The sequence below is a fragment of the Protopterus annectens genome, chromosome 4.part0 (genome assembly GCF_019279795.1).
Source record: "Protopterus annectens isolate FY-2018-M chromosome 4.part0, PAN1.0, whole genome shotgun sequence".
NCBI classification, from domain to species: Eukaryota; Metazoa; Chordata; order Ceratodontiformes; family Protopteridae; genus Protopterus; species Protopterus annectens.
Genome location: NC_056733.1, coordinates 1,944,318,652 through 1,944,337,869, shown reverse-complemented (window position 1 = coordinate 1,944,337,869; position 19,218 = coordinate 1,944,318,652).

Genomic DNA, 19,218 nt, shown 5'->3' with positions numbered 1-19,218 from the left:
TCTCTCTTTTTTATGTTTATATGTGTGGTTACAACTTTCTGATGACATTAATTTCTGACAAATGTCAAAATGATTTCCAGCACAGGGTAGTAAGCCAACCAGTGCAGCTCAGCCTTCCACCCACCAGTGGCTGCTGCATCGAAGCCCAGCACATCTGGGACTCAATCAAATGGCAACAGAACAAACCAGAAACAGTAAACTGAAGTGAGGACTGTTGTGGTTCAGCAAGTTTAAAATTCCATTAAAAATGTACAAAAACATTGTAAATGAAGTAAATCCAGATATAAAACAACCTTTTATTAGAGAAACATTCAAACAAAAAATTGTAGCCACTTTTGTCTCATGACATAATGAAACTTCATTACACAAACCAAACAAACATGGATACATTTTAAATATGTAACAGAAGACACACCTCTCCTTTGTTACAACCAATCGATTGTGCAATACAAATAAAATAATGCATAATTCATGGGTTCAATGTTCCTAGGGTTTAAAAAGCATGAGTTAAAAATAGTGCATTAACCAGAAATTAAACCCAGATCAATTGCTTAAAAGGCAACTATGCTCACCATTATACCACATAAACAATACTGAACACAGCAGATCAAATAATACATACATTTCATATCAAAAACTTTTAAAAACATAAAGAGTGCAATAAATAATATAATAAATTTGTTTGTGTCTTTTGGCTTTTTCCGGTTAGGGGTCACCACAGTGGAACTCCGGTCCGCTAATGATTGGTAGTTGATTTTGGTAGTTGACTTTTTCAGAGGTACAATCAAATTTGTCTTTTGGTTTGAATATAGAACCATTAATCAAAACCTCCTCAATTTCAAGCATGAAAGGACAATAATTACAACTGTAGCAAGAATCAGAATAAGAATAATAGCATCAAATATCCAGGCTTCAGGTAAAAAAAACACTTTATTGTAAGAAAAAAGTAAGCACTTTCACGAACATACAGATGGCTTCATCAGACTAACTTAATGCAACATCACTCCACAATTTAAAGCACTCAGTATCCAATCAGTAGCTCTACGTGATTAAACATATATACCTTGTAAAAAGCATGTTTATATAGTATAAAAATCATTAGAAATTTATGAGTAAATAAAAACATAATAAAAACATAGCGACATTTCAGTGTTTCAAAGAACGTCCCTTAAGAAAAGGTTTCAAGGAGGTGGCCCTATTGAGACCTGGTGGTTTATCTGCTTGTAGCTTCAAAATCCATCTTTGTTCAACAGCACCAGTAATATTCCTAACATTGTCACCCCTAATATTAGTATAAATGATCTCTATAGCCATGAATTTAAAATTATGGTCAGTACCAAAGTGTAGCACATGTTGTGCTAGTGTATTATTTTCCTTATAATTCCTTATGTCTCTGTAGTGTTCTAGTATTCTATCTTTAAAAGGATGATTAGTCTTTCCAATGTAAAAAGTGTGGCGTGTACTACAAAAACAAAAATATACTAAATTAGTGGTTCTACAGTCTGCATAAAATCTAGGTTCTATTTTAAAGCCATTGGTGGAATGCCTATAGAGAGCCCCATTATAAATATATTTACATGCGGAACAAGTTCTACACACATATATATATATATATATATATATATATATATACGTTGTTTGTTAGGTAGTCTACAGTCTGTATAGATGTCTCTTCAATGATTTGTTTTTCTTAAAAGTAAAGTGGGGAGCCACATCTATGATACCTTTCAATTCTTCTATAGTATTTAAAATATTCCAGTTTTCTTAACTATGTTGCAAAAGGAATCAATATTGCTAGAAAAAGGCACAGGGAACCTTACATGTTGAGTTTTCTGCAGAATCTGTGTCACTGTGGAATCAGTGACAACCACCCTCTCGTTGAAATAAGGTTTACATTTATTTTCTCTTTCAGCCCATGCTGCTTCTATACAAGAGTCAATTTCATGTTCCTTATAACCTCTCTGTAGAAAATCAGATTTTAGAGACAAAGAAATAAGAGATGTAGTGGGTCAAGGACTGGTCATTGTATATATAGGAGGGGAATTAATTTGAAGGACATACTAAAAACGACAAAAACAGGACCAAGGAGTACTATTTGATACGAAAAACAACTGTAGCAAGAATCAAAATAAGAATAATGGCATAAAATATCATGGCTTTAGGTAAAAAAAAACACTTTATTGTAAGAAAAAAAGTGTTTTCACAGACATACTTGTCTTGCTGCAGTATCTGTTAGTTTTTGTTTTTTGCAAGATGTATTTTACTTGTTTACTGTTTGTACAAAAAGTAGTTATAAATGAGCATGTAAATTCATTACTTGCCTGCATACTGTGTTCTAAGGTGGTAGGCAATATATCTGCACCCACCCTACCGTTTGCATTGATTGTTCTGTTTACCCTGTTTTCAAATTTGATTCCTCCTCTAAACAGGGGTTTAAAAATAACCTCTCTCGCTTTTATTTACAACTTCCAACATAATGTCGTATATGAAGTTGTGTGGATAACCTCACTTCTGAAACATGCTTTTTAAGGTGTCATGCTCCTCTAAAAATAAATCAGATGTAGAGACCATCCTAGCTGCCTTTACAGATTGACCTTTTACTACAGATTTCTTCTGGTGTAGTGCTTGACTACTAGAAACATGTAAAAAGTTGTTTGATAAAGTGTCCTTTCGAAAAAAAAAAAATGTTACAAAACTGCTTTTTTAAAATCCTTACTTAGGTGGATGTCTAAAAAAGAAATTTCATGCTCATTCACACAAGTAGATTTTTTTAAAGACTCTGTAGTTCTATTTAAATACTCTACAAAGTTGATAATTAATATTTTAGGGCCTTTCCATAAAAGAAACAAAGCATCTAAAAATCTGGTATAAAACTGTCAGTATTGATAAAATTCTGAATTAATAAGATATGTCTTCTCCCACTGCAGTATGACAATATTAGCATAAACACCACCATAAGGTGACCCTATGGCCACGTCTTCTTTCTGCAAATAATACTCCTTCTCAGGCACAATAAAATTATTGTTTAAAACAATTTCTAAAATATGCTCAAGTAAATCAACCTCTTCTTGTGAAAAACTCTTCTAAGTCCAAAAATTATAGAACTATTCCACCTTTATATTGTGTGGAATTACAGAATATAAATCCTTTATATCTGTTGTAATAAATACATATTCCGCACTGAATTCAATATTTAATTTTATTTAGCAGTCCCATGAATCCTTGCAAATTGTTGGTTCATCAGACACAATTTTATTCAGTTTCACATCAATATATCTTAAACTCAGCTTAGCAGTACTGCCTCTGCACTACCTGGGCCCAGAACAACAGGTAGCATTAACCCAGCAGCTTGTACAGTGGTACTCTCCAGGGGTATTGGTGGAGGTGCTGATTTTGTCACCTGCCAGGAGATGCCAGGCATGGTGTTTGAGGTCATGGAAAGTACCACTGGTGCATGCCCCAGCCAGATGGAGAAGATGCCCATTGGAATGCTAAGAAAAAAATATCAAGCACTCCAACAGTAAGATCAGGAAGTGGACAGTGGTGAAAGTTCTGCGGGTGAAGACAAGAATGTCACTGTCCCCATTCTTTATGAACATGGACATCTGATGTCACATCCCTATCCCCAGTCATGGAGACCTCAAACCTTTTGTGTCCTTCACCACCCTTTTCTCTGTCTTGTTTGTCCTGTTTGATGGTAATCACTTCCTCACCTACCTGATTTACCTGATCTTGGCATACCTATGTCCCTTACCAAACATTCCTCTCTTACTTAAATTAAATAAAAAATTGTGCAAAATGTCCCACAAAAAATAACGTCCCACACATAGCTCTCCACTTTGCACATGTATCTCCTCAACACACTTGATTTGGTTCAATTGGCTATACAACTTGATTGTGTTGTTGTCACCTATCTTTACTGTGGTGACAGTCCAAGTACATCCAATAATATATCTATTTTCGTTTTCCACTGTTGAAGAAATGGATAGCTGTGGGCCTTTCCTAATTCCCACCTGCACATTCCTCTATACCTTCCTCTTTGTTCTTCCCCCTGTATGACCACCATTCACGACATTCCTACCCACCCGATTTTCACACCTTTAATCTAGTCAAAAAATAGAATCACACACCACAAACACATAAATTATAAATCCCTAATAAAGGCGTTCACTTTTTGTCCTCTGAATTTGCCAGGTGATTGGCCTTGTACACATATGCTGAGGGATCGTGAATGGCCCTTCACATCTTACAGCATGGTGCAGTTACCTCCTCACAATGCTGCCTAAACTCTCTGCACTATGGAAACACACTGTTAAATCAGAATAAAGGCAGTCATTTTAAATGTTTCCTATAACATCTATTTTGACTGATGATTATGCAAATCCATGTGTGTGCTATTGACATAAATTAACTGAGTAGTGTTTATTTTTATACATTATTTTACTGTACTAACTCCCACTTACATTTGCAAAATTGTCACGTAATGATTTAATGCCATCCTGAATACATATGAAAAAAAATTAGATTGAGCTGACTTCAAACCCGGTATCATTTGTGATCAAAATAAGAACTCACTGCTGTTACACCTGCTACCACAGAGACAGCCAGGCAGTAGGTGATTTTCTTACACTCGGTATTCTTCAAAGTGCTAACTGCTGTGCTGTCCACTTAGCATGTTTGTGTGGAGGAAGGTGAACCAATACAACTATTATAATTTTCTCAGTGAAGCAGAGACCAGTGTTTACTCATCGCTTAACTCTCCACAAATAGGGAAAGCAGTACTAATAGTCCTTAATGTCATAAAATTTATGAAAACATTTGTGATATTACCTGCATTATGAACACCATAGTATCTGTCAGCTATGTTTGCTATAGCCTATGGATAATTACTTCTCACGTTCAAGTAGTAGTCATTAAATATGTAACTTACATGTGCAAACACTTTGCCACTGATAGCACAAACCAAGTGCTCATGGATGTGCTATGGCAAGAGATGATTGGCAGCAATTAGTATGTTACTGCCCAGTTACTCTCCATCTCATAATAATTCATGTAAAACCACGACTAAGAAGACACTTGTTACTGAATGAACACATATTTACTCAGACAGACTTGTGTGCCCTGCATTCATGCACTTGAAAATGGATATGTCAGCACTCTTACCCAAATGTCAACTACACTACAGAAATAAATAGCACAACTGCATTGTTACATCATCTAAAGCTTTACAGTAACAATAGACATTCAGATTGTCTTATACATGTATTAATGTGGACATAAATTCTTCACAAATATGAACACACATACACACACAGTTGCATCCATACTCATCAGAAAACATGTGTGTGTCTGTGTGTGACAATAAGTATGTAATGTACACAACATAATGAGGAACAGCTGCATATGTCTCATTTCTGCTATATGCATAATCAACAGCTTTTTTGCATCTAGTTTGAGAAGCTGCCTTTTAAAGTCTAGCTGCACATTAGAAACACAACAGAAAATACAAAATCCCCACTGCACACTACTCTCATAACAGGATATGTTACCCAGATATTAATGACAACAGCATCATCTATAAAGACAAGTATGACAAGGCATATGCATACTTCAGAGATGGTGCAATCATTAACTACTGTGTTCTGCAGATCAGAACAAATATTTACATGTGGGTTAATTTACCACAGCAGCCACATTATGTGTATGTTTCTATGTATGTGTAAATGTGTGTGCATAGTCAGTCTGACATCAGTCTGTATCCTAATGTCAGCAATCCTGTCTCATAGAAAACAATATTTTGGCATTCATGCATGCCTACACATCCATTTCATACAGGCTTCCCAACATCTTTTCTCAAATAACCAGCAATGATGTTGTCTACTGTAAATTTTCCAGCAGCAGTATAAAAGACAGACTTGTGCCTTAGCAACTTTGTTAAACACAGAGTTCTCAAACTAGTTAGATAGGCATTCTAATCTCACTGTGGTTGACTGGTGTGTATGTAGTTCTAAGAGCATACATCTGTATCCTACTATTGGCAATCAAGTCCCATGGTGAATAAACATTTTGACAGTCATACATGCTTACCCAACCATTTCATACAGGCCTCCCAACATCTCACAAACACAGCTGATGTCATCACCTATAAATTGTTATCTGACACTAGCAAGACTGGATTTGTACTGTGGTGTTTGCATTAACTACTGTGTTCTGTAGATAGTTTGGATCTAGTGTCCTATGTTAAACTTGTGAGCTTGTGTAGGTGTGTTGGTGTTTAATTAGTTAACATGCCAGTGAACATTTTAGAACAGCATTTGAGACACTGCTACTACCATCTTCCTCCCACAAGGCACTGCTGAAGTTTTCAACTATAAAGTGTTGTCTGATACTCGAAAAGTCAGACTTGTGTTGTGGCACTTGCATTAAGTACTGTCTTCTATCGATAAGTAGGGGCTCTAGTCTCACTGTGGTCAACTGGTGGGTGTGTATTCATTCAAAAATCAGTATGTTGACAATTTTAGAATGGTAGGCAAGTCCATGTCAAAATCTCCTCATTTCAGTTCTTGTAACATACACTGATGATGTCATCCTGTATAAAGTGCACTCTGACATTATTCTAGTCAAAATTGTTCTATAGCAGTAATGTTAAATCTGGTGTTTTGCAGCTTCTCTAACTGGATATTTAGGGGTTCTAATCTGAGAGCAGATTACTTAAGTGTGTATAAATTCAAATATTTTTGAGACAATTTTACTCAGAGATGTGACTCTACATCCATGCCAGACACTCTTCCCAACATGTTATTCTCAGCATTCATTAATGATATTATACTCCATAAAAGTGCAACATGAAACTGTTAAAGTCAGACATATGTGGTGGTGCTAATATTACATTGTATGAAATTTATCTTCTATACCTATACTGGTCTAATATTCAAACAGGCAGTCTACTGCTGCTTGTGAGATTGGTGGTACATTATGATAATTGCATGATCTTTTGAATCACTTTTCATTTCACTACCACTTTGGAAAACCTTTAGCAAAACTCTATGCATCCAGCATCCCCCTTTTCCCTCTGACCACATGTCATCCTTTCTGTACAGAAGTGGAGGCTGTCATCTTATCAATGGTGCATACACATACCATGAAGCAGAGACCTTCCATGAGCCTCTGCAAGTCATTTCCAGACCTCTGGATGTATGACTGCAAATTCTGTCATGGGGTGATGTAGATGTCACAAATTGAGTGAAGCATTATGTAATGCAATTTAATGCAATGAAACAAATACACACATATGCACATAGTCTAACTATCTTCCAGTTGACATCCTTCCTGCAGAGGAGTGGAGGATGCCACTTTATCAATGGTGCATACACATACCATGAAGCAGAGACCTTCCATGAGCCTCTGCAAGTCATTTCCAGACCTCTGGATGTATGGCTGCAAATTCTGTCATGGGGTGATGTAGATGTCACAAATTGAGTGAAGCATTATGCAATGCAATTTAATGCAATGAAACAAATACACACATATGCACATAGTCTAACTATCTTCCAGTATATATGTGTATATATATCTATATCTATATCTATATCTATATATATATATATATATATATATAGAGAGAGAGAGAGAGAGAGAGAGAGGGAGTTTAGTTTAAATATTATAATAATGTTTAAGATTTTGTGTGATGGCTTTTATTAATTTATTTTGCTTTTGCTGCTTGTTCTTAAAAGTACTTAATTGCATTTATTCTGCTGCATATATTACTGCTTGTTAGTAGCTTGATTAAATTGTAACTGTCATTTTAAGCCTTTGGTTGAAGCACTTGGGCTTTAGACCAGTTGTTTTACATTAAGAAGGTTTGTGGTCTGCACTGTTGTGGCATCGCATGTAGCTTACATCCTTCTAAGTTGAGAGTTGCTGATTGAAGGCTTAGTGTCTGTTATTCTAAAACTGTATTAGTTCTGGTTTAAGCACTTGGACTTTGGCCCAGTTATTTGACATTAAGAATGTGTGGTCTGCACTTTTGTGGGAGGAGAGGGTAGATTGGGAGTTTCTGGTTAAAGGCTTATTGTGCCTGCTTATTTAAACTGTTTCTTTCTGAAATTGGTATGCTTTGTTTGCTGTAGCATAAACTAAATTCAGACCTGCTGAATCTAGCTTTTGTTTGTATGATGAGCACTAATCCAGACCATCATTTTTTGGAGAAGGTTCCCCTGCACCCTAGTGGCAGGAGTGTGCAGTTAGAACTTGTCTGATCAAAGGCTGCTGGAACGGGGCTCAGTTTTTAGCTTTTTATTGGTGATTGGTTAATTTGTTTAAATCAGTTTGCTCATTTGCTACTGTTATATTAAAAATATATATATATATATATATATATATATATATATATATATATATATATATACTTTATGCATCGCTACTTAGCTAGGGTTAAAATATTCCCCGCGCCATAAAGTCTGCTCTTCAAATTTTCCCTTAGAACTAGACAGTTTTTTAGTTTTAGCACTCAAATCTGAAATCTGTTTCTTTGAGCTCAGTACTTGTTCAGAACTCATTGTAAGCACTAAATAAGCTACAAATTACGTAGCACTCAACCTTCCTCACTTGTCCAGAGGAAAACAGTTTTTAGTACTTAATAAATAAGTACCTATCTAGGAATGTATAAGGGTCAGCTCTCAGTGTTTTCTCCTATCTACCTGATGAATCCGGGCATCTTGGGGCAATGCAGCAATTGCCTCATGTACACAGACAACCCATTCCTCCTTCCACAAAACACTACAACCTGTAAGAGATGCACTTATATAGCCAAACTGGAAGCAAAGCACTCTTCACCCAAGACTGGACTAGACAGTCAAGAGGAGAAGGTAAACACTTGCACCACACCACTCTCATCACATAGTCCCTTAAAACCTACACCACTAAAACATACACATAGAAACACAAAACACACACCTACATTTGCAGAGGCTCTCAATAAAAATCTGCTCAAGCAACAGAGACCTCCAAAGCAGAAATACAAGCAACCTCCACCCCCCAACACAACCCAAATGATATATAGCCCACAAACTCAGTGTGCCTCTCAACCATAGCCCATAAGGCATAACAATGTGCCCAATACTCTAGTCATAGATGACTCTTTAGTCAGGCATACTGATGTTCTACTCACCAGGCTAAACAAGGAGAAAGTTACTGTCAGCTGCCTGTCGGGTGCCAGGATCTGCCACAAAATGCATGCACTCAGGTCACTCCACATAAAGTACAAATATGACTCTGTCATTGTTCATGTTGGTGTGAATGACCTGAGATATACTTCCCTGGACTATATGAAAAAATCATGGAGGAACTCTCCTATCTTGTAGCCCAGGCAGGTATGACCCTAGTCCTGACTAGCATCCTGCCATCACCCAGAATGATACCACAGTACAAGGGCAAATAATTGACTTCAACAATTGGCTAAGCTTCTGGTGTCATTCTAAGGGAATAAAGTATCTGTCTGCCTGGGATGACATGATCGACAGACCATGATGCTTTGCCAGAGATGGCCTGCACCTGTCGCCCTTGGGATTTTGGATACTAGCTAAGGCTCTTGCCACCCCTATAGTGCCTTTTTTGGTTCCCTATTATGCTGTTACAGACGCAGGTTGTCAAATGCGTCTTTGTTGAACAGTAAAGTGAAAAATAGCAAAATAGCAAAGCAGCATTGCAGCAAATTCTTTTCCCGGGAAAGAATTTGTTTGGCCGCTTTCGCTACTTTGCCTTTTTGGCACTGTAGTGCAATCTCAGAGTTGGTATATTCATGTAGAGAGGTCTGGGGGGATGAAGCCCCCCATGTTAAGTAATGTTTTACTGTTTTTTTGGGGGTTTTTTTTTGTTTCGGAACAGTGATTGTTTTCTATTGGAAAATAATCGCTGTTCTGAAATTTCGACGTTATAAGCTTTCGCTTACATGGGATTGATTATCTGTCATTTGCTCTTCTGAGCATGCAATATGATAATATAGGCCCCCTTTTTTAAGCAAGGTTCAAATGACAAATTCACCACCGTAACAGGTACAAGCAAGCAAATTCTGAGGGAATGCTACTCAATGCTAGAAGTCTAAACCTCAAAATGGATTCACTCGAGGCACTCCTTAAAATGGAGAACATCGACATCTGTGCAGTGACAGAGACCTGGTTCCAGGCTCCAGAGAGCACCCCTTCATTACCAGGCTATAATTCATACCACATGTTTCGACCACCTAACCTGGACTGAAACACTAAAGGTGGAGGTGTTTCCATATTCATTAAGGATATCCACACCTCCTGGATAGTTGCTTAGCATAATGCATCTGAGATTATCCAAGTGCAACTAACTCTGGGCAAGACCAAAATCCAAATTGTAACTTGCTACAGATCCCCCACCATGCCACAGGATTCCCGCTCCTCATTTCTTGATACACTGGAAAATATTAGGGTACAACCCAACACCCTAATAATGGACAGATTCAACTACCCCACCATTAACTGGGAAAACTACTCATGTACCAGCTCTTTTGCTCAACATTTTCTGGAATTCATGAATTCCAACACCTTGGATCAACTTATCTACATGTCCACCAGGGGCTGCAATATCATGGACCTGGTCATTACCAACATGGGTGACCGGTGTTCCACACCAGAGGTCAATTCCTCATTAGTCAGATCCGACCACAAGCTAATCACCCTAGACATCCACATCCCACTCCCACCCCCCATTAGGAAAACCACCATAAACAATTTCTCCAAAGCCAACTAAACACTTCTTAAGACAGAAGTGGCAAACATCATGACACCCATGCAGATGGTTAATAGAGGTACAACTGCTGAATCCTACACAAATGCACTTTATAAGCACTTACAGGAGTGCATAGATCATGCTATCCTTAACAGAACCAAGATGCTATGCTCCAAAAAAAGGAGCCAATCTGGTGGTCCCCTGCCATAAACAAACTCTACAACAGAAGAAAGAAGCTGTTGCAAAAAAGAGTAAAACCCCATGATTCGTGGAACTCCCTGGTCAGCCTCAGTAAGAAGCTTAGATCCCACATAAAATCCTCCAAAGCTAGTTACAAAAATAAAATTGGCACTGATTCTAAAGACAATCACAAAGCATTCTATAGCTATGTCAAGAATCTCAATGGCAACACTCAGATCTGCTCTGAGCTACAGCACAATGACACTAAATATACAGAACCAACTGATATTCCCAACATCCTGGCAGATAGGTTCAGTGCTAAGATTTACCCCCCTCTCACCCCCTAAAGGGACCATCTCTATACTGGAAGAATGCAAAGTTCCTGTAATCATGGCTGCACAGGTAAAAACCACACTCTCCAAAGCCAAGAACACAGCATTCATGGTACCTGACAACATGCCAGGCTGCATTCTACATGAACTTTAGAATGAACTGGCACCCCACCTAAGCACCATGTTCAATCAGAGCCTCACCTCAGGCTTTGTGCCCACTGAATAGCACACAGCGAAGGCTATCCCACTCCACAAAGGGGGAGTCACCACGGACTCCAGTAACTGCCTCCCCATTAGCCTAATGAGCCTGATCTGCATGGCCATGAACTTATAAACAAAGACATTGGTAATCTCCAAACTCTGGACCTCACCCAGTTCGGGTTTGTAAAAGGCAGATCATGTCTACTAAACCTGATAGACTTCTGTGAAGCAGTCACCAAAGCTGTAGACAAGGGTAAGGTGGTTCACACAGCCTATCTAGATCTTGCCAAAGCTTTTGACACCATCCCCCACTCCGGAATTATAGATAAACTCACTAAACTAGGTATAAATCCCTATGTCACAGATGGGTTGCCAACTGGCTTACTGAAAGAACCCACACTGTAAAAGTTGCAGACTCCAAATCCAACTTCAGACCAGTGACAAGTGGAGTACCACAGGGTTCAGTCCTGGGTCCTCTCCTGTTTGGTATCCACTTTTCTGAAGTACAGGCTAGCACAGCAGGCCTTTGACTAATGAAGTTCACAGATGATTGCAAACAAGGAGCCATAATTGAAACTCCTAACGATGTGGACATCCTACAAAAGGCCCCCACTGAGAGAGATGTCTGATGTCAAAGCCATGGCCTCAAGCTCAATGCCAAAAAGTGCATTGTCATTCCCTTTGGTAAAAACTTTGTACCCATGAGCTACCACATAGGCGGTAGTCTACTTAACACACAAAAGTGTGATAAGAGACCTTGTGACACAGATAGACAGTAGTCTCTCCTTTGATAATCACATCACTGCAGTAGTCAGGAACTCCTTTAATGTGGCACACCTCATCACAAAAGGTTTCTTATCCAGGAAAAAAAGAGGTAATTTTTCCCCTCTACTCATCACTCATTAGTCCCATTATAGACTACAACGCTTCTTTTGGTATGTATCTCACAAGACATCTACAACAACTGGAAAGGCCACAGAAATACCTCACAAAGAGGATTACCAGCCTCAAACAGATGCCCTACGCAGACCGTTTCAAAAAACTCCAGCTTTACTCCGTCGCATATCATCTCTACTCAAAGGTGATCCCTGCCTAACATACAGAGCTATGTCAAACCCAGAGGAAGGCTAAATATTTGATTTAGCCGAAAGCGCTAACATTAATTTGGAGTCATTAAACGTCTGTTTATTTTACGAAGTAGTCTCTCATAGTGTTCTTGTTCGTTGTTACGCTCTTTTGGTCAAACCCAGAGTTGTTGGACATGCTCCACTTAAAGAAATCCCAATCCCTCTAAGCTATACTCTCTAGCCACCACAATAAACAGAACATGCTGGAGGGACAGATTCCTGTCTCAGAGACTTTCCATACTCTGGAACAAACTACCTATCTATATCAAACAAAGCTCCTCATTAGCACACTTCAAGAAAAATCTTGATGACTGGATGCGGAATAGAAAATTCACCCCGGGGATCACCTCTGTGGCTCTGCTAGACAGGTGCACAGGAAAATAATTTTCTTGGGTAGCGAAAGCCAGGATACCTTTTTGGCTAGGCTTATATAGGCCCTAGGGCCAATAGCCGAGTACCTACCTATGAACCTATGAACCTATTAGCTTAGTAATGTTCTATGACCCTATGAATATTTCACTTGTTAATGCTGCCATAGAAATGTGCTTTGTTGAGGTGTGTATGTACAGCAGGCCTTCAAGAGGGTATTATAAGCTGGGATGCGAGGTAATGTATTGATGGTCACTGCTACCATTTCATTACATGTTCCTTCCATAACAGCTGTAGTAATATGCTTCCTGAGAACTATTAGGAAGTGACTACATAGATTTTTGGCTTAGGAAGATGTGTTTTTGTAGAAGAACAGATAAAAATTCTAGGCAGTTGTCATTCAACCATCACAGTGACATCTGCAGTATGGCACAGGTGTGGATGCATCTACCTGTCATCATTAAATGCTATCTGACATACATTCATACTGATTAAATTGGCAAATAAGTTGCTTCATCCACTTGTAATGCTGTAATATACACAAAAATGTCACATGTTTTGATTCAGTTACAACCATGTGGAATTAATTCTATACATACTTGTGTTGCTATTCCCAAGGATTACTGAGGTGGTCACCAGCACCATTGTGCGACTATCAGCATTTGTGTCAGTAAATGTTTTGCATGAGCCACAACCAACTCAATTGTTATGTGTCCTTATATGGTATCAGGCCACTCAAACTCAGCTTTCCAATGAAAAACATTTAGGCATATGTTGTGCAATTGATGTTATTACATAAAATTGCTACACTTGCATGCCTGTGTGAACAGTACCACTATGTGGCATGTGATGCATAGCTCAGGCTGTATTTGGAGGTGTTGTCACAAATCATTTATTTAAATAAGTGTGAAATGTTAAGGTGAAAATACAACTAAGCACAGAGCTGTTTGTGGATATCACTAGCCATACTCAACTACAGAAAATAGGCAATCTGCTAGCTGACATTTTGTCTTACCTTTCAACCCCCTGTCATTGCTGGCCATCAGCCAAAGTATACATGCAAACATTACTCAGCTTATTTTCTCAGAAAAGAAGTTCATCTGTGTGCTCTCTAAGCCTAAAAATACAAAATCAGTGGGCCCTGACAACATCCCATGTGTCCAATATCTTAACTTAAAACCTGACCTAGCAGACACAGTGGGATCCCTACTTAAACACAGCCTTCAGACAGCCTATAATCAGGATTAGTTCCTTTATGAAAGCAAATGCACAAGCTAATTACAATATAGACAGCACAGACCTATGAGCAGGCGAAGTGGTACATGACCTTGGTACTCGGGTAGATAGTAAGTGGACCTTCCACCCATGTGACTACAGTGGTGACAAATCCCTTGTATGTACCACAACTCCTGAGTATGGGCAGGCTGATCACATCAAAGTACATTATAGTCCCATTGCTCTCAGCCCTCATCACACCAATTATTGAGCACAATGCCCCCATTTACATGTACCTCACCACACATCTTCCAGGGATAATTTACTCAAGTGTATCACCTTTGCCAAAGTGAGCTCCCACACATCTTATCAGCCATGCATAAGTATTCTTTGTGATGCATGACCAGTAGGAGTTGACAATGCAGACTTCCCTTCATGGTGTTGTACAAGATGTATATGTGATATGTGTTCCTGCAATGCACTCAGTAAATACATAGCTCCTTGACAACATTGATAGCAATGGCTAAATTCTTGCAAGTGTGGATTGTGGCATATATATGCCATGCAAACCTTCCCAGTAGCCAGGATTGCTTATAATTTAAATACAAAAAAGGCAATTTTTGAGGATGTTGTCCTTGATTCCCCTTATAGATTAGTGACAAATCATTACAGCTGTAAAAATGTGTTCATGCATAACATATGTAATAACTCGCAATCACATATTTTATGTCTATGACACAATTAATGGTTGTACTATTCTGATATTACCCATGACAGTGTGTGCTTCTGTCTATTGTTGTCCATGAGCCTGTTGCTATGTATCCCAATTAGTTGAGACCTATGCTGACATTATATTCATATTCAGGCAACTGGTTTTGCACATTTTTACACTATGCACATAATTGTATATACTGTCCTTGAGAAATATTCACTCCAGTGATCATTCAGTGTGGTTATATCACAAGCAATTATCTCCATTGATATGTGACCTTGTGTGACAGTCACAAAATATACAACTGTATGATGATACAAACCCATGAATATACTCACACAGGAGGTATAAACAGCACTACGTACTATATTATGTACATATGTGATTACTGTTCATTTTACAATTGTCTTGTCATTTTGGTGTACATGCATCAACATGCCCTTATATGGCATGCATTACCATGTTTCACTTGTCCTCTTAACCTTTCTTCATTCCTATTGTTCATGTGTATGGCCCTTTTCAATATACACACTGCCCTAGACTAGTGTAATTATAACGCAGTACCCTTGATGATCACCACCAAAACCTTTATTTCAGTATGTCTAAAACATGTCTGTACTGTACTTTGCACTGATTACACTTTCCTATAATGTGATAGAAATATATTCATTGCTTTAAATTAAACCTTGGTAGTCATTGTGGCTGTCCGTGCTATCTCTCAGTACAAGCTTTCTCTTAAGTAAGCTTGTCTGCTTGTCTGAATGTGTTCATTGCTGGTTTACACAGTTTCCTGGCCAGTGACACTGTTGCTGGCCATGAAACCACACTTTTGTCCATTTAAGCAAGATGTGTGGCATTCATATGCAATTAGCACTGTTGCTCATTGCGCTAACATTAGGGTTGCCACCTTTTCAAATGCCTAAAGTGGGACATGTTCTGTAGAAATGTCAGATTTTCCAGGACAAAACATACCTACAGCCTTGCATAGTACAGAACTTTACTTTTTTGCACAAATAAAAGCTTATGCTAGTAACATTTGAATTGCATATGCTACTTCACATAACATATAGAAGTTTCATATATAAAATAATTGTTTTAGGCAACTATTAAAGAAAACTTAGGAAATATTTTTGTCCTGAAATCTCAGGACATTTGCTATTTGTTGATTTTTTTTCGCAGGACACAACTGCCTAAAGAGGGACTGTCCCTCGCAAAATGGGACAGGTGGTAACCCTAACTAACATGTAAAATCCATGCAGGCTTTGCACTAAGCCTACACAGAATTTACTGAATCCCCAGGTAAGTGTTAGGCAACAGTGGCAATGATTGTCTTTTTAGTGCAAGAAAACTATTCACTGAAAAATAATTTGTCAACCCCTGATCCCTGTGCTCATTTTTTTTAATATATTCTACCAATGGAGATCACCAAATCTGTATCAATTCATTTTTCACTGAGATCAAGTAGTCTTTCTGCTGAGCATGCATTCCTTTATAGAAGGTATAGATATTTTGTCCCCCATAAAAAAATGACATTTGGATATTTCTGCTTATCTCTTTAATGCTTTGGACTAAATGTTTCAAGTTCTGATAACCTGTATTGTGGTCTACTTTCAGGAAGCATCCCTGTTCTGTTTCAAAACTATTTATTTTGCAGTCCCTTCTAATCAATTTAGTTGCCGCTGTTTATCTCCCACAGAGTGAGTCTTTTATTCATTTAAAAAACATTATAAAGAAAACCATCATTCTTGTCATAGTATTCATTGTAATAGTTAACATCTAGAAAAAAGTCTGAAAGGCACCTGCAGTCATTACACACATGAAATACATTCTTCTGCAAAAACACAAGTTCTTAAATTAGACAAGTTAGTATTTATTGTTTTCAAAATTGTTTTTTTTTCCTCCAAATTTTACAAAAAAAAAACCCAAAACAAAACAAGGCAACTACTTGTTTAAAAACAAATATTATCTGTTTATAAATAAAAGCTACTAAAGGCATGAATATGTTAAAGAACAGAGGTATCAAGTGCAGTAGGGAGTGTTGCTTGCCTCTGAGAAAATACTGCTCTTTGACAAATGCTCATTTGAAATTATCTTATCACTTTTTGGTGCTTTGAATAGAATTTTTGCTATTTCATAGGATGTCATTATGTAGTCAACCTGAAATTTGTGTTATGGTATCCTTCTTCTTAAGCCAGATGATGTACTGGTACTCTAACAAAGTTATGTTCCAGGAAAATATTAAAAATTAACATTGTTTTATTATATTTTATGATGTAGAAGAAAATATATTATATGGTATCTGCTTTTGATGATGCCTTAAGCAGTAGAAAGTCCAGTCTAAGATTATTAAATTTTGTTTCTGCAATAGCAGAAGAAAGGCCATGACCTGGTCAAAACAAGTTTTACAAACAAATAAATAAGATATGTATATACAAAAATAGCACTGAAAAGAAGACAAGATACTGGCAAATGCGTAGAAAGCTTACTGCAGAACTCACCCAGCACTTTGGGCACACAGGGTTTATAAAGGGAGAAAATACAATTGTGTTAACTATTTAGGTAACAATAGTAATTAACAACTGACATTTGATGTGAAATTACAAAATTACTTTATAAGGTGTTTCTTTATTGAAAGGGCAACGTATTACATTCAAGCGTAAGCTTGCTCTCTATCCTTTCAAATTGAAATATTGTGTTACAATTTTAGTTAAAAAAAGTTAAGGATTGAAACAAAATGCACCATATTACAGTGTCTGATATATTACAGTAGCCTGACATGTAGTTGTCTGTTTTACTGATATATTACAAATTATAAAGAAATTTTTTTTATTTTTATTTTATTAAAAATAAATATATATAAATATATTAAAAATAAAAAAATAAATAAATAAAATAAAGAAATATAATGTCATACAGTATTATATCTGAATCACCAATCTTGAACACTTTACAAGGAAGTGACCAACAATTAATCGTCCAAGAGAGTTTGGGGAATGCAAAATTACAAACACTACACTGTCCATATCTATACCTACAGGTGATAAGTCATCACTCATATCCTATTCGACAGTGATCTCAAAATGACTTCAAACCAATGTTTCACTTCTGGTATTTCCTATACTAAAAGACAAAGGGAGAATAGGGCAATGCCTGTGAAAATATCAGAATGGTAAAAAGCACATAGCAGTGCTAATATGCTATGTTCACCACCTTAACAATGATCTCTGAATGTTTAGAAGCAAAGAACATAGACATTATAACATGAAAATCCTTCAAAATGTGAGCTATAAATTGAAATATGCAAAAGCATTTCTCTTGCGCATCTCAACATCCTTTAACTTTCTCAAGGTCTATATAATACAGAACATATTTTTGTGTTTTGTTTTGTTTTACAACCTTGTCTGGATGAAAAACATATCTTAACACTGAAAATGATGTGCTTCTTAATTCTAAAACCCAAAGTAACATTTATAGATCAAATGCACAGTATTAAACTTGTTTACTAATACTCTGACAAATATTTCCATATCAATATTATTTACAGATTATAGAAGTGTAACAGTGAATTAACCATTGTTTTTATTACATTTCAACATTAGGGCAATAATATCCTATTTTATTCAACTAAAATGGTCCTGTTTTAGATGCAACGAGAGGTCATAAATATTTTGCCAGCAAGCATTTGCAAATCCATTAGCAGTGTGCATTTTAAATGTATAACCATCAGAGTTATTTTTCTTCATGACTTGTGTTCCCAGGCCTGCCAGTATCAGGCCTCCTCTCAATCAAAGAGTGCTCAATCATTCCTCTACTCTGGAATTTCACGAAGAGCTGAGAGCTGTCAAAAGAGGACCATCATTCAGGTAGCCATGAGGGTGTTTTCTGCTCTCCACCACTCTGCCAATTAGTTCATTTTGATTGGTTTAATTATACATCCTGGAAGGAGGATGAGTAAGTTCTGTCACCACAATTGCCTAAAATGCCATTGCCTTCTGAGGGCATGCTTACTCTGACTAACTGTGAAAGGGACATCCATTGATAGCTTGGTGTATGTATTGAGTGCTCCCAGGGTCACCCTCTGTATTGCAGCTCTTTCTATGAGGGATAGTGGCAGTCCATGTGGTTGGCTTCATCCCCTTCTCCTAGGATGGGCTTGTCCAGGCTCTCAGTCTGTACCATAAAGCACATAAATACTTAGTCATACTCAGGTCACCAAGGCGTTTGTCAGGGCTTTTATTCCTTCATGTCACACATGCCATTTAGGTGCTGTTACTTTTTAACTGGAAAGCTATGCAAGACTAATAGAACTTTGTTTATTTGTATTTGT